The 14,408-nt window shown below is 34.5% G+C and overlaps 1 long non-coding RNA gene across 2 annotated transcripts in view; it reads left to right on the top strand.

Annotated features, from left to right (window-relative positions):
• The window catches only part of LOC115832335, a 208,306-nt gene that overhangs the window by 132,404 nt on the left and 61,494 nt on the right, over positions 1–14,408 (top strand). The window lies entirely within an intron of this gene.

Raw genomic sequence — 14,408 nt, 5'->3', positions numbered from 1 at the left:
AGAAAAAATGAGTGATACTCAGAGTTAACAATTGTTTTGATTCCCTATAATTCATTTCAGACTTCATGCATATTTATAAATGATGTTTCTTTATATATCTTGATATGTGACCTCCAGATTCTTTTCAACAATGTTGATATAATAGTCATTTATGCTCTGATTTTCATTAGTATTTAGCCATATTTTTATTATAAAAGATATAACATTTATATTTCATTTTCTGAGAATTTGTTATTGTAATTTCTACAGAACTGGTTTCATATTTAAAAATTATGTAGTTTGGTACATTAGATATGCTTTCAATGTACCTTTCTATTATGCATTGCTTACATTAGTCATATCACTTTTTTACAAAGTATTGTGAATATTAGTTAATGTGTCTTTCTTGCGTATTATAGTGAGCCAAAGCTACAAGTGTTCTACTAATTCTTGTATCACCTCACTGTGCACAGTGCCTGAGACATAGTAGAAGCTTAGTAAATATTTCACATAATCTCCTTCAGCACATTAAATAACATTATAATGTAAGTCCAAAATCCTATGGGGATTCCGTTTAGTTTTTAACTTAGTTTTTGAGATCATAAGCATAGCACTTGTAGTTCTTAAGTACTGGAGTTAAAAAGTCATTACCACTCTCTTGTCTCTCTCACATCTGATCCTTCTAGGTGCAAATGGTAGTATTCTTTAAGGAAGCCACTGTTCCCACTAGGAGTAACTTATCCCATCAACATAACCCTTTTCTATGTTTTCTGGAATAAAAAGAACTGGTTAAATCTTTTAGCTATGTATATAAACTGACATAAATGAATAACGAAGTGTAACTGATATGACCCTTCCCTAATTATATTTATTTATTGTTTCTTTTATCACCAAAACTCTTACAAGTCTCCAAATTTGAGGTTTTACCTCACATGAAAAGTTCATAAGACTTTTCTGCGGTAGTTCCCTTAGCTGTCATTAAGTGCCTTTGAACGTAAAATTGCATATCTGTTAATTCTCCTATTGATCTAAAGAGACCTGGGTGTCTTAGATGAACCCGCGTGAACCCTCATTTTTTTTCAATGTGACATTATGGGTTATTTTAATTCTCCAGAGGAGAAGGGAGACATGTGAGGTTGCATGGAAATTTAGATCATGCTTTTATTTGATCAATTTTAAGATTACTTTGTATCAGGTTTTCCTAAATGGTTTATACACGTTAAATCATTTAATCAATGTACCTCTTACATCCTCCCCAAATCACCTATCTGCTGTCACTTTTTTAAAATTTCAGTAAGAACTTTGGAAATAAGATGTCTCTTAGAAATTCCAAATATGTTGATTTTATTTCACCAAAATAAAGAAGATAGTTAAGTATTATCATAAACAATCTCCCTCACAAAAATAGATTTCACTACAATTTTGAACTTTTGGAGGCGTAATTAGCATTCCTATAAGTGCAACAGCATAAAAACATGTAATTAAGAGAACAAGATTTTTAAAATAATATTGGAAAATTTATAATTTATGTAGAAAAATGTCATATGACCAATTTAAATTAGTTTGTTGCAAATAAAGGCTCTGGCATTATCAAAATGATAAGAAGTGCTCTATGAAGTTTGAAGAGATTAGTGACTTTGACACAGTTAAACACTTCTATGATATTTCAATGTAAACATTTGGAAACAATTTTTAAAAGATGACTGTCTTTGGCTAGCAGGTTGATACTGCCTCATAAAATGAGCTTGGAAGTGTTTGTTTTTCTTCTAGTTTAAAAAGAGTTTAAGAAGGATTGTTGTTAATTATTCTTTTAATGTTTTGCAGGATTCATCCATAAAGCCACAGGTCCTGAGCTTTTTTTGTTGTTGGGAGGTCTTTAATTAATAATTAAAATTCACATGTTATTATTTGTTTTGGCTTTCTATTTCGGCTTTCTATTTCATCTTAATTCAGTTTTGGTAGGTTGTATGTTTCTGGAAATTTATTCATTTTTATAGGTTATCTAATTTGTTTGTATATAAGTGTTCCTAATAGTTCCTTATGATTATTTTTTTTCTTTGGCATCTGTTGTAATGTTGCCTGTTTTATCTCTGATTTTATTTGCATCTTCTCTCTTTTTTCTTAGTATAAGTAAGAAGTTGTTGATTGTGTTTTTCAAAAAACTCTTAGTTTTTTAATGTTCTTCTAAAACTTTTCTATTCTCTATTTGGTTTATTTCTACTCTGATCTTAATTATTTTATTCCTTCTGCTAACATTGGGTTTAGTTTTTTTTTTTTTTTCTAATTTCTTGAGGTATAAGGAATTAGAGAGTAAGGCATAAAGTTAGGTGGTTTATTTAAGACCTTTCCTGGAAGGAGGAGGCTAAGGAAAAAAAAAGACCTTTCTTCATTTTTAATGTAGGCATTTATGTCTATACACTTCCCTCCAAGTAACTAAGAGATACTTTTCCTGCATTTCGTTAGTTCTGGGATATTGTGTTTGTTTTCATCTGTCCGAAGGTGTTTTGAAATTCCCTTTTGGCTTCCTCTTTGGACCTATTGATTGTTTTGCTTAGTTTCTTTGTGTTTATGAATTTACCCAATTTCTTACTGTTGTTATCATTCTAGTTTTATTTCATCATGATCAGCAAAGGTGCTTGGAAATTACAGGCCAATACCGCTAATGAACACAGATGTAAAGCTCCTCAATAAAATACTAGCAAACCAAATTCAGTAGGACATTAAAAGTGTCACATGCTATGAACAAGTGAAATTTATCCCTGATGTGTTAGGCTATTCTTGCATTGCTATAAAGAAATACCTGAGACTGGGTAATTTATAAAGAAAAGAGGTTTAATTGGCTGATGATTCTGTAGGTGCTGACATTACTTGGCTTCTGGGGAGGTGTCAGGGATCTTTGACTCACGGTAGAAGGTGAAGTGGGAGCCTGTACGTCATGGTGAAATTAGGAGCAAGAGAGAGAGAGAGAGACAATGTTGGGGGGTTGGGGAAGTGCCACACACTTTTAAACAAAAGTATCATGCGAACGCAGAGAAAGAGCTCAGTTTCCAATATCCAGGATCTCCTTGTAAATTTGTGGCTAGTCCCTTCTGTGCACCTATTATGACCGCAAACTAGTCCTAGCAGAGTTGTAGGTTTTTCCCTTTATTTCCCACTGAGTTTGCTATTATTGATGAAAAAAATCACTGTGGGTTTCTGCATTTTGCCCCAAATAAAGTGTGCCCTTTTTGACAGCAAAGCTTCTGGTTATAGTGGTTAGCCATACCCTGGGAAAACTGTCCTTCCACCTGACAAAGATCAAGAGAGAAGGAAGAAAGCAGCTTCACACAAAACAGATGTTGTTCTTACCTGATGCTCTGGCAGGTTATCATGAATAATCCCTTCTCACTTCCTGGTTTTTCTTTATCTATTTCCAGATCCTTGATAAGATTTGTTCTGATAATTTTGTTCAATTTTATACTTGTTTGGGGGAAGAAGATTCGTTAAACTCCTGAAAGCTCTAGTCAAAAATCTATCCATAGCCTTTGTAAATTTACTTAGACAATACTCTGGCACTCATAGAGAAAACATTGGTCTCTTTGTCTTTCTCTAGGTGTTCTAATATTTCCCTTGACCTCTCATGGGCTCTCACTCTGCTCATGGTAAAATAAATTTCTCAATTCACTACATTTTAGGTTCTTCTTGTTTAAATAGTCTCTTTGGTTATATATTCAGACAATTAAAAAATTCATCAGAAGGCAAATAGTCTTTTGGAGACATTCCTATTGATTTAAATAAATATTAAGTCAATTGGGTGTCTTCCAAGATTATAGCTCCTAGATAGGTCTGCTTCTCACAATGGTGACCACTGGGTTGTGTCTGGCAAATTTTAATCATTTTAGTCACCGTAATGGTAGCCACCAGTGAAATCCTTCACCCAAATCTTTGGGTTTGGTCACACAGCTTAAAGTCGTCTTATAGTCGTAATAATGTTTATGTGTATATATTAATATTTGTGTAGGTGCATTTAAATGAGTGCAGGTTTATCAAAATCCCTAGAATTGCTAATTTGTAATTATTAATTTTTTTGCTTTTTTTGAAACTTTATACTATATGGTTTTTAAAATTTAAGAGTCTGATATATTAGATTTAAGAGTTTTGTAAATGTTAGGAAGCATATGTTGACTAGATTGAGACGTAGATGTATTGAATTCTTGAGAAAAATGGACTAATTTTTTCATGTAGTCTGAAACGTTTTAAGGAATTAATAAAATTTTTAAACCATGGTAAATGTTTAAGGCAGTTTTCCACTGTCCAAATGTTAAGGTAATTGAGCCCTAAACAGAGAATACAAGTAAAAGTAAGCACTTGTAACACAAATTAGTATATTTACAAGTGACCATACCAGATTGTAAATTATGTTTACAAGTTTGAGGGAACTTAGATTTATAAAATGAATAGGTTGAATACTAAAGACAAAATATAAGCTATAAATCAGGGAATTTGGGGGCCAGTAGTGCAAGCACTGTAGTATAGTTGACTCAACCAACACTTGTCTCCCAATTAAAGAATCTAACACATTAGCAGAAATTTGAGGCATAGAAAAACAGGTATCAAGAAAATAAGTACAACTCAGGTAAACAGCAATGGGGGAGGAGATGAAAAGGTGAGGTATAGATAGTGTCCATAATAGGGAGTCAGGGAATGGAGAAATGGGAAAGTAGTCAGCAGAGATTGAAGGACTGAACACTGGCTTCCTCAATGTGTTATCAAGACCTCTGTCTTGCCATATGTATGACTTACATCTTAGATTTATATTTTTAAATTACTTTAACTGAATGTAACTAGCAGATCAAATCAGATCCTCATGGATAAATGAAGGTGAATTCACAATTCTGTGTAGAAAGCAAGGTGTTGGTTCAGTAATATGTCTTCTTCTTTTGGAAATAAATACAAATCCGGTATTATGCAAAGTAGAATCTGGTATTACCTAGGGGAAACAGCATAGAATTTACTTGTATTTCTATATAATAGCATTTCTGACTATGTTGCAGAAAGAAACTGCACATTGGAATTGGTCATGGAATCTGTGCTTTTGAAAAATAGAGTATGAAATAAACTTGTGCAAGAAATTGGCATATGGACAGCTGAATTTGGGGCAAGGTAATAGGGGAAAGAAATAGGGTACATAATGAGGACGTGAAAATGTAGGGCTTATATAATAAGAGCAAAATAAGATAAAGTGAAATAAGTCTAAAGTTTGAAGTCTAATTAATGTTAAAATATGAACAGTATTACTGTGGAACATTAACTTTGAGGATTTAAAACTATAGTAAAGATTCATTTATCTGATATTCTGATTACTAGCACCTTTGTGCTCCTACTGTGCTATGATAATAAATTTCATGACAAAGAGCTATAGAAACTAAGAGATCACATTTCTTCTACACAGCCAATAATGATTAAAATGTCAGTCAGTTTTACTGTATTCCCATTACCAGAGCCCAGTTTAAGGAAGGCAGTTGATAATGTCTCACTACACACTCATTTATTCTCATCAGTACTTTTCTCATTTACCTCTAAGAATTTTACATCCAATTATCTAGATTACTGAATGAGATAGGTCTTTTGTTTTCTTTTCTTCTTAACTCATTCTAGGAGGCCAGCATTACTCAGCCTAATAAGTAACTCTTTCCATTTATTGATGCTCTTCTCAATTCAATTGTGTTATGTCCTGTTCTTAATAAATACAACTGTCTTCAGTTTCCCAAGAAGTTGAGGATTTTTTAAAAATTTTGTTGTGGAAATACTTGCCATTTTAACCATTTTTAATTGTAAAATTTGGTAGCATTATGTTCATAATGTTGTGAAGCAATCAACACTTCCAAAACTTTTTCATCATTCCAAACAGAAACTCCATCTACTAAGCAATAACTTTCTGTTCTTACCCTCAAACCTAGCCCCTGGAAACCTCTCATCAACTTTCTGTCTACAAATTTGCTATTTTAGATATCTCATTTAAATGAAATTATATATTTATCATTTTCATCTGGCTTATTTTACTTGGCATAATGTTCTGAAGGTTCATCTATGTTGTAGTATGTATTAGGGCTTCATTCCTTTTGATGGCTAAATAATATTCCATTGTATGTATATATGACTTTTTTTTGTCCATTCACTTGATGATAGATTTTTGGGTTGTTTTCACCTTTTGGCTATTGCAAATAATATTCCAATGAGCATTAATGGATAAATATTTGATTGAGTTTATATTTTCACTTCCTTTTGGTATATGCCTAGAAGTGGAATTGCTAGGTCATGTAATAATTCTGCATTTAGCCTGCATTTAGCAATGTATGTGTTCCAATTTCTCCACATGCTTGACAAAACTTATTTTCTGTTTTTATTTTTATTTTATTTATTTATTTTTAGTAGTCATTCTAGTCTGTATGAAGTGGTAACTCATTGTGGTTTTGATTTGAATTTCCTAATAGTGTTGAACATCATAGCATGGGCTTTTTGCTCATTTGTATATTTCCTCTGGAAAAGTGTCTACTCATCTCCTTTGCCCAGTTGTTTTTTCCTTTTTGTTGTTGAGTTGTAGGAGCTTTTACAATATATTTTGGATTTTATACCTTTATCAGATGTATGATTTGAAAATATTTTCACCCATTCTGTAAATTGTCTTTTCACTCTCTTGATATTGTTCTTTGATATACCATTACTATACAATTTTGATTACTGTAACTTTGTAAAAAGGTTTGAGGTTGGGAAGTGTGATTCCTCTGACAATGTCCTTCTTTTTCAAGGTCTGGCTATTTTGGACCCTGTATAGTTTCCTATGAATGTAAGCATTAGCTTTTTCATTTCTGCATAAAAAAGCTATTAGAATTTTTCTAGGAATTATGTTGAATCTGTAGATCACTTTGAGTAATATTGACATCTTAATAATATTGAATCTTCCTACCCATGAACTAAGGATGTCTTTCCATTTATTTAGCTCTTCTTTAATTTCTTTCAGCAGTGCCGTATTCTTTGTAGTGCCTTTCATCTCTTTAAATTTATTCCCATGTATTTTTTTTAGATGCTATTGTAAATGGAATTACTTTCTAATATAGTTTGGATGTTTGTCCCCTCCAAACCTCATATTGATATTTGATCTAGGGCCTGGTGGGAGGTGTTTGGGTTATGGAGGTGAATTCCTCACGAATGGCTTGGTGCCTTCCCCACAGTAATGAGTTTATGTGAGATTTTGTTGTTTACATGAGGCTGGCATGTCTCATTCCCTTTTATGCCATGTGGCACACCTGCTCTCCCTTTGCCTTCTACTATGAGTCAAACCTTCCTGAGCATTCACCAGAAGCTGAGTAGATGCTAGTGCCATGACTGTACAGCCTGCAGAATCTTGAGCCAAATAAAACTCTCTTCTTTATAAATTACCCAGTATCTTTTATAACAATGCAAAATGGACTAATATACTTTGTTACATTAAAAAATATTTATTTCAGGTCCGTAGAAACATAATTTGTGTGTGTGTGTGTGTGTGTGTGTGTGTGTGTGTGTATCTTGCATAATGGACATTTGCTGAATTCATTTGTTAGCTCTTTTAGCCTTTTTTTGGATTCTTTTGGATTTTTCGTCTCATCTGTAAATAGACACAGTTTGACTTCTTCCCCTCCAATTTTGATGCATTTCATTTTTGTAAATGTCTAATTGTTCTGGTTGAAATTTGTAATATGTTGCTGAATAGCTGTGGTGAAACATTAAAACTTTCCAACAAAGAAAAGTCCAGGAAGAGATGGCTTCACTGGTGAATTATAACAAACATTTAAGAAAAAATTAACATCAATTCGTCTCAAAATCTTAAGAAAATAAAAGAGGAAAGAATACTTCTTAACTCATTCTAGGAGGCCAGCATAACCTAGATATTAAAGCCATATAAAAACATTACAAGAAAATAAAATTAAACACTGATGTTTCCTGTGAATATAGATAGGAAGAAAACTAACAAAAATGCTATCAAACTAAATTTAACAGCATATTAAAAATATTTTAAACTATAACTCAGTGGGGTTTATCCCAGAAATGCAAGGGTTGTTCAAATTAAGAAAACCAATCAATTTAACACACCATGGTAGGGGTTAATAGCATTCCCTCAAAGTAGTTAAAGTTTCTATCCCCAGTAGCTTATAATGTGGCTTTATTTGGAAATAGAGTCCTTGTTGATGTAATTACTAGTTAAGATGAAGTCACACTAGAATAGGTGGGTCCCTAAACCAATATAACTGATGTTCTTATTAAAAAGGAATGTCATGTGAAGAGAATGACACACACCAAAAGGAAAACACCATGTGAATACTTGTGTCAAGACAAGCAGCTACAGAAGCTTGGAGAGAAGCCTGGAACATAGACTTTCCTAGTGCCTCCAGAGTGAGCACAATCATACCAGCACTTTGATCTCAGCATTCTTGTCTCTAGAACTGGGACAAAAGATTTATATTATTTCACCCATTTAATTTGTGGTACTTTGTTATAATAGCCCTAGGAAACTAATACATGCCACATTAATTCATTAAGAGGAAAAACAACGTGGTCATCTCAATTGAGGCCGAAAAGGCATTTGACAAGAACTACTACTCTTTCATGACAGGAACCATCAGGAAACTAGAAAAATAAAGAAACTTCATCAATATAATAAAGGAGATTTATAAAAATTCCAAAGCTAGCATCATACTAGTGATAAGTTTACTCAACATTTTGTCAGTCTAGCTAAAGGTTTGTCAATTGTGTTGATATTTTCAAAAACACAATTTTCTACTTCATTGGTTTTATTATTTGTCTATTCTCTACTTTATTTATCACTACTCTAATCCTATTATTTCATTCTTTCGAATCGCTTTGAGTTTATTTTGCTCTTCTTTTTCTACCTCAACATGTAAAGTTAAGGTTATTGATTTTATATATATTATTAATTAATGTAGACATTTACTGCTATAAATTTCCAAGTGAGCACTGCCTTTGCTGCATTCCAAAAACTTTGTTATGTTTTGTTACTATTTATTGTAATTTTGCTAAAAAATTATATGAATTTTCTGACTCCAATTGTGATTTCTTCTTTGACTCTATTGATTAATAGTGTGTTAACTTCCAAATATTTGTTAAATTTTTCAGTTTTCCTATACTTATTGATAACTAACATCATTCCATTTTGTTTAGAAATGCTACTTTGTAAAATTCTGCATTTTAAAATTTATGGAGGTGTGTTTTGTGACCTAACATATGGTCTATTCTGAAGAATGTTCTAGGTACACTTGTGTATTCTGCTGTTGTTGAGTGAAATGTTCTATATATATACTAGGTCTAATTGGTTTATAGTTTTGTTCAAGATCCTCTAATTACTTATTGGTCAGTCTAGATATTTTATTCATTATTGAAAGTGGTATACTGAACTTATTATTATTAAGAACTATTTATCCACTGAATTCTGACCACTTCATCAATATATAGTGTCATTCTTTGGTCTTGGAACAGTAGGTGACCAAAAGTCTATTTTGTGTGATATTAGTATAGCCACCCAAAGTTTTTTTGGGTTCATATTTTCGTGGAATGTGTTATTCCATTCTTTTTTGAAAAATTTGTTTCTTTGGATCCAAAGTAAGGCAGCATATAGTTGGACCATGTTTTTTGTGTGTGTCTTTTGTTATTCTGCTAATATCTGTCTTTTGATTGAAGAACTTTCATATATTTACATTTGAAGTAATCACTAATAAGGAAGAACTTTTTCCATTTTACTATTTGTTTTCTGTATGTCTGGTAGCTTTCTCCCCTAGTTTCTCCCATTACTGCTTGATATAATTTGGATGTTGTCACCTCCAAATCTCATTGAAATGTAATTCCCTGTGTTGCAGTTGGGGCCTCGTGGGAAGTGTTTGGGTCATGGGGGTGGATCTCTCATGAATGGCTTAGCCTTATCCCTTTGGTGATCAATGAATTATCACTCTGGCAGTTACACGAGGTCTGGTTATTTAAAAGAGTGTAGTATCTGCCTACTCTCTCTCTCTCTTGCTCCTGCTCTTGCCACGTGATACGCTGGCTCCCCTTTGCCTTCAGCCATGATGGTCAGCTTCCTGAGCCCTCACAAGGAGCTAAGCCAATGTTGCTGCTATACTTGTACAGCCTGCAGAAATGTATGACAAATTAAACCCCGAATCTCAGGCATTTTTTTTATAGCAACTCAAAAATGGCCTTACACACTGGTGATATTGTCTGAATATTTGTGTCCTTCCAAAATTCATGGTGAAACTTAATCCCCATTTTGGTAGCATTAAGAACTGGGGCCTTTGGGAGAAAATTAAGTCATAAATGCTCTGCTCTCATAAATGAGTCTAGTGCCCTTATAAAATGGGCTTGAGAGAGCCTTCTGACCTTTTTACCATGTGAGGACACTAACAAGTCTCCATCTATGAAGCCCTCACCAGACACTAAATCTGCTGGCACCTTTATCTTGGACTTCCCAGACTCCAGAACTATGAGCAATAAATTTCTGTTTTTCATAAATTTTCTAGTCTAAGGTATTTTTTTACAGTAGCCAACACCTGAGACAAAAATGGGTACCAAGAAGCAGGGTACTGCTGTAATAAATACCTAAAAATGTTCCAATAGCTATAGAACTGGATAATAAATAATTCTGGAAGAGTTATGTGGTACATTTGCAAAAAACAGAGTATTAAGGTTGATTCTGGTGAGGGCCCAGGAGAAGAGAGTTGTGGAGAATGCCAGAATCTTAGAGACTACCTAAAAGGTCATGAGGAAAATTTGGTAGGAATATGGACAAGGAAGGTAATGAAGTCTTGTATGGCAATGGGAAACATGTCATTGCAAACTAGAATAAGGACATCCTTGTTTTAACAAGGCAAAAACTTGGCTAAATTGTGTTTATGCCCTGGTGTTTTATGGAAAGTAGAACTTGTGAGTGATGAAATAGGATATTTAGTGAAAGATATATCTAAGCATAGTGTTGAGGGTGTAGCATGACTTTTATTGACTTTTAAAGGGTGTGACTGAACAAACATTTGATAACATTAATATAAACAGAAGGAAGCCAGTAGTTATTTATCGAGACAGTGAAAAAATGATCCTGAAGGCATTTTGCAGATAATTGATGCTGCCCCTCCTATCACAGGCTCAGAGTGCCAAGGCCTAGGGGCAAAACAATGACAAAAGGGGAGTCTTGGGTACTCCTGGTACTTTAGCTAAGTCTCTGCTCCCCACATTCTGGTATAGTGCTCCTTAGTTTTCCCAGATGTGGCTCAAGTAGACCAAGGAGCAGTGCAGGCCACAGCAGCTTCCCCTTTGGAAGGCACATTGTGGTAATCCGTGCTGGCATCAGTGTAATGCTTATTCTGGAGATACACAGAGTTGAAGGGTTTTAGGGGTATGGCTACCTCCACCTAAATTTTAAAGGATGCCCGAGAGAGCAAATTTTGTGAATGAAATTTGTGCTCTTATAAAAGACATTTCATGGACTGCCTTGCTCATTTTGCCATCTGAGGGTACAGCATTTGGCTCTTCTGCCATGTGAGGATGCAGGAAGAGAGTACCACTTTGAGGCAGAGAGCAAGCCCTCATCAGACACCTAATCTGCTGGTGCCTTGATCACAGACTTTCTGGTTTCCAGAACTGTGGAAAAATCTTTTGTTTATAGATTACCCAATCTAAAATATTTTTGTTACAGCAGCCCACATGAACTAAGAACACTATCTTCTTTTGCGTTTAGTTGATTTTTTTGTAATTTGATTCCTTTCTCATTTTCTTTCATATATTTATTTTGAATATTGTCTTAATGTATACTATGGAGATTACATTTAACATTGTAATTTATAACTTACAATTTAATTGCTCTCAATTTAACTTTAGTAGCATGGGCAATTTCTGCTCCTATACAGCTTCATCTTCCCCATTTCCCTGTATATTGTCACAAATGGCTTTTGAATATATTGTGTGGACAACACCATAGATTTATAATTATTTTCACAAGTTTGCCTTTTAAATTCTGTAGAAAATGAAAAATGTAATTGAAATCAAAAATATAATAATATTATCTTTTATTTTTAATAAAAGTATTTTATTATTTATGTATTTACTTATGTATTTGCCTTTGCCAGAATTTTATTTATTCATGTGGCTTTGACTTACTGTCTAGTGACTTTCATTTTAACTTGCAGGACTCCCTTTGTCACTTCTTACAGGAGAAGTCTAGTGCTAACAAGCTCCTTCAACTTTTAAGCATATCTTATAAGAAATTATGAGGCATAGAATTCTTAGTTGACAATTTTTTAACAACTTTAAATATTATTGAGAATCCTTGTACATGAACATGAGGAGTCTCTTCTGACACTGCTTTTATGATTGCCTTTTTTCCAAATTTATAAAATTGTAGTAAAATACACATAACATAAAATGTACAATTGGAATCATATTAAAAGTTTATATGTCAGTGGTATTAAATACATTCATAATATTGTGCAGCTATCACCACTACTATAGTTTTTGAATAAATTTATCCCCTCAAAATTCATGTTAAAATTCTATCCCTAGTGTTGTAGTGATGGGAAGTGAGGCCAAGTAAAAGGTGCTTGGGTCATGGGAGTGGATCCTTCATAAATGACTTGTTATTATTTTCATGTGCATTTTCTTTTTTTTTTTTTTTTGAGACGAAGTCTCACTCTGTCACCCAGGCTGGAGTGTAGTGGTGCAATCTCGGCTCACTGCAACCTCTGCCTCCCAAGTTCAAGCAATTCTCCTGCTTCAGCCTCCTGAGTAGCTGGGATTACAGGTGCATGCCACCATGCCCTGCTAATTTTTTTTTATTTTGTATTTTTAGTAGAGATGGGGTTTCGCCATGTTGCCCAGGCTGATCTCAAACTCCTGACCTCAAGTGATCTACCTGCCTCGGCCTGGGATTACAGTGCTGGGATTACAGGCGTGAGCCACTGCACCTGGCCGGTAGTGCATTCTTACTCTGGCAAGACTAGATTAGTTCTTGTAAAAATGGAGTAATTTCTGTGAGAGTGGGTTGTTATAAAGCCAGGACACTTTTTGCGTTTTGCTTCTTTGCATGTGTCCACTTCCCCTTTGATCTTCTCTACCATGTTATGAGACAGCACAAAAGCTCTTACCAGAAGCCAGGGCCATGTGTTGAACTTCCCATCCTGCAGAACTGTGAGATAGATAATTCTGTTTTCTTTATAAATTACCCAGCTTTAAGCGTTCTATTATAGAAATACAAAATTGACAAAAGCATAAAATTGGTGCCAAGGAGTGGGTATTGCTATACAGATAACTTGAAAGTGTGGAAATGTCTTAGGAACTGGGCAATGGGTAGAGGTTAAAAAGTTTGGAGGATCCGGCCAGAAAAAAGACTGTATTGTTATGAATAAAGCATTAAGGGTGATGCTGGAGAGGGCTCAGAACAAGGCTAAATATGAGGCAAATTTTGGCCAGATGAGAAGTAGTTATCTGTAAAATGAGCAAAGGTTATCCTTGTTATACAGTTGTAAAAAACATGGTTGCATTGTGTTCATGCCCTAGGGATTTGTAAAAGACCAAACTAGAATATCTGGTGAAAGAAATTTCTAAATGTCAAATTACTCAATAAGCAATATAGTTGCTACTTTTAATAGCTTATGATCAGTTACAGCAGTAAAGAAATGACCTAAAGGCAGAATTTATAATTAAAAGGGAAGCAGAAAATAAAGATTTGGGAAATTCAGTCTGACCATGTGGTAAAGAATAAGAGCATCTGCAGGGGAGAAATCAACTGAGCAATCACTTTCTTAAGCGATTTCATGAATAAAAGGGAGCCAGATGTTAATAGTCAAAGCAAAGGATAAGAGGGAGTAAAGGCATTTCAAAAGCCTTTCAGATTACCCTCTGCATTACAAGGGTCTGGGAAGACAGAATTACTTTGGGGGACAGGCCCATAGTTCCAATACCCTGTGCTGCCTAAAACACTGCTCCTTGCATCCTGGCCATTCTAACTGAAGCCTCTGTGGCTCAAATGGCCCCAAGTACAGCTCAGATCACTGCTCTGGAGACCCAAATGGTAAGTCTTGGAGATTTCCACATGGTGCTGTCTGCAGACCTGCAACATGAGGGTATTTTGTATGTGAGAAGAACATGAGTGTTGGGCAGCCAGGGGTAGAATGCTATGGTTCAAATGTGGTTTTTTGTCACCACAATTTTTGTTAAAGTTTGATATCCAACGTGATGGTGTTGGGAGGTAGAGACGCTTGGGAGGTATTTTTGTCATGGGGGAAGATCCCTCATAAATGGCTTGGTGCCATTCCTACGGTAGCATGTTCACATTCTGGTGAGGATGGACTAGTTCTTACAATAATGGATTGGTTCCTGTGAGGATGGGTTGTAACAAACCCAGGATGCCCCTTGCA

This window comes from Nomascus leucogenys, chromosome 22a (assembly GCF_006542625.1).
Source record: "Nomascus leucogenys isolate Asia chromosome 22a, Asia_NLE_v1, whole genome shotgun sequence".
NCBI lineage: Eukaryota > Metazoa > Chordata > Mammalia > Primates > Hylobatidae > Nomascus > Nomascus leucogenys.
The sequence above is the reverse complement of the archived record's forward strand: the minus strand, read 5'-3'. Positions and strand labels throughout refer to the sequence as shown.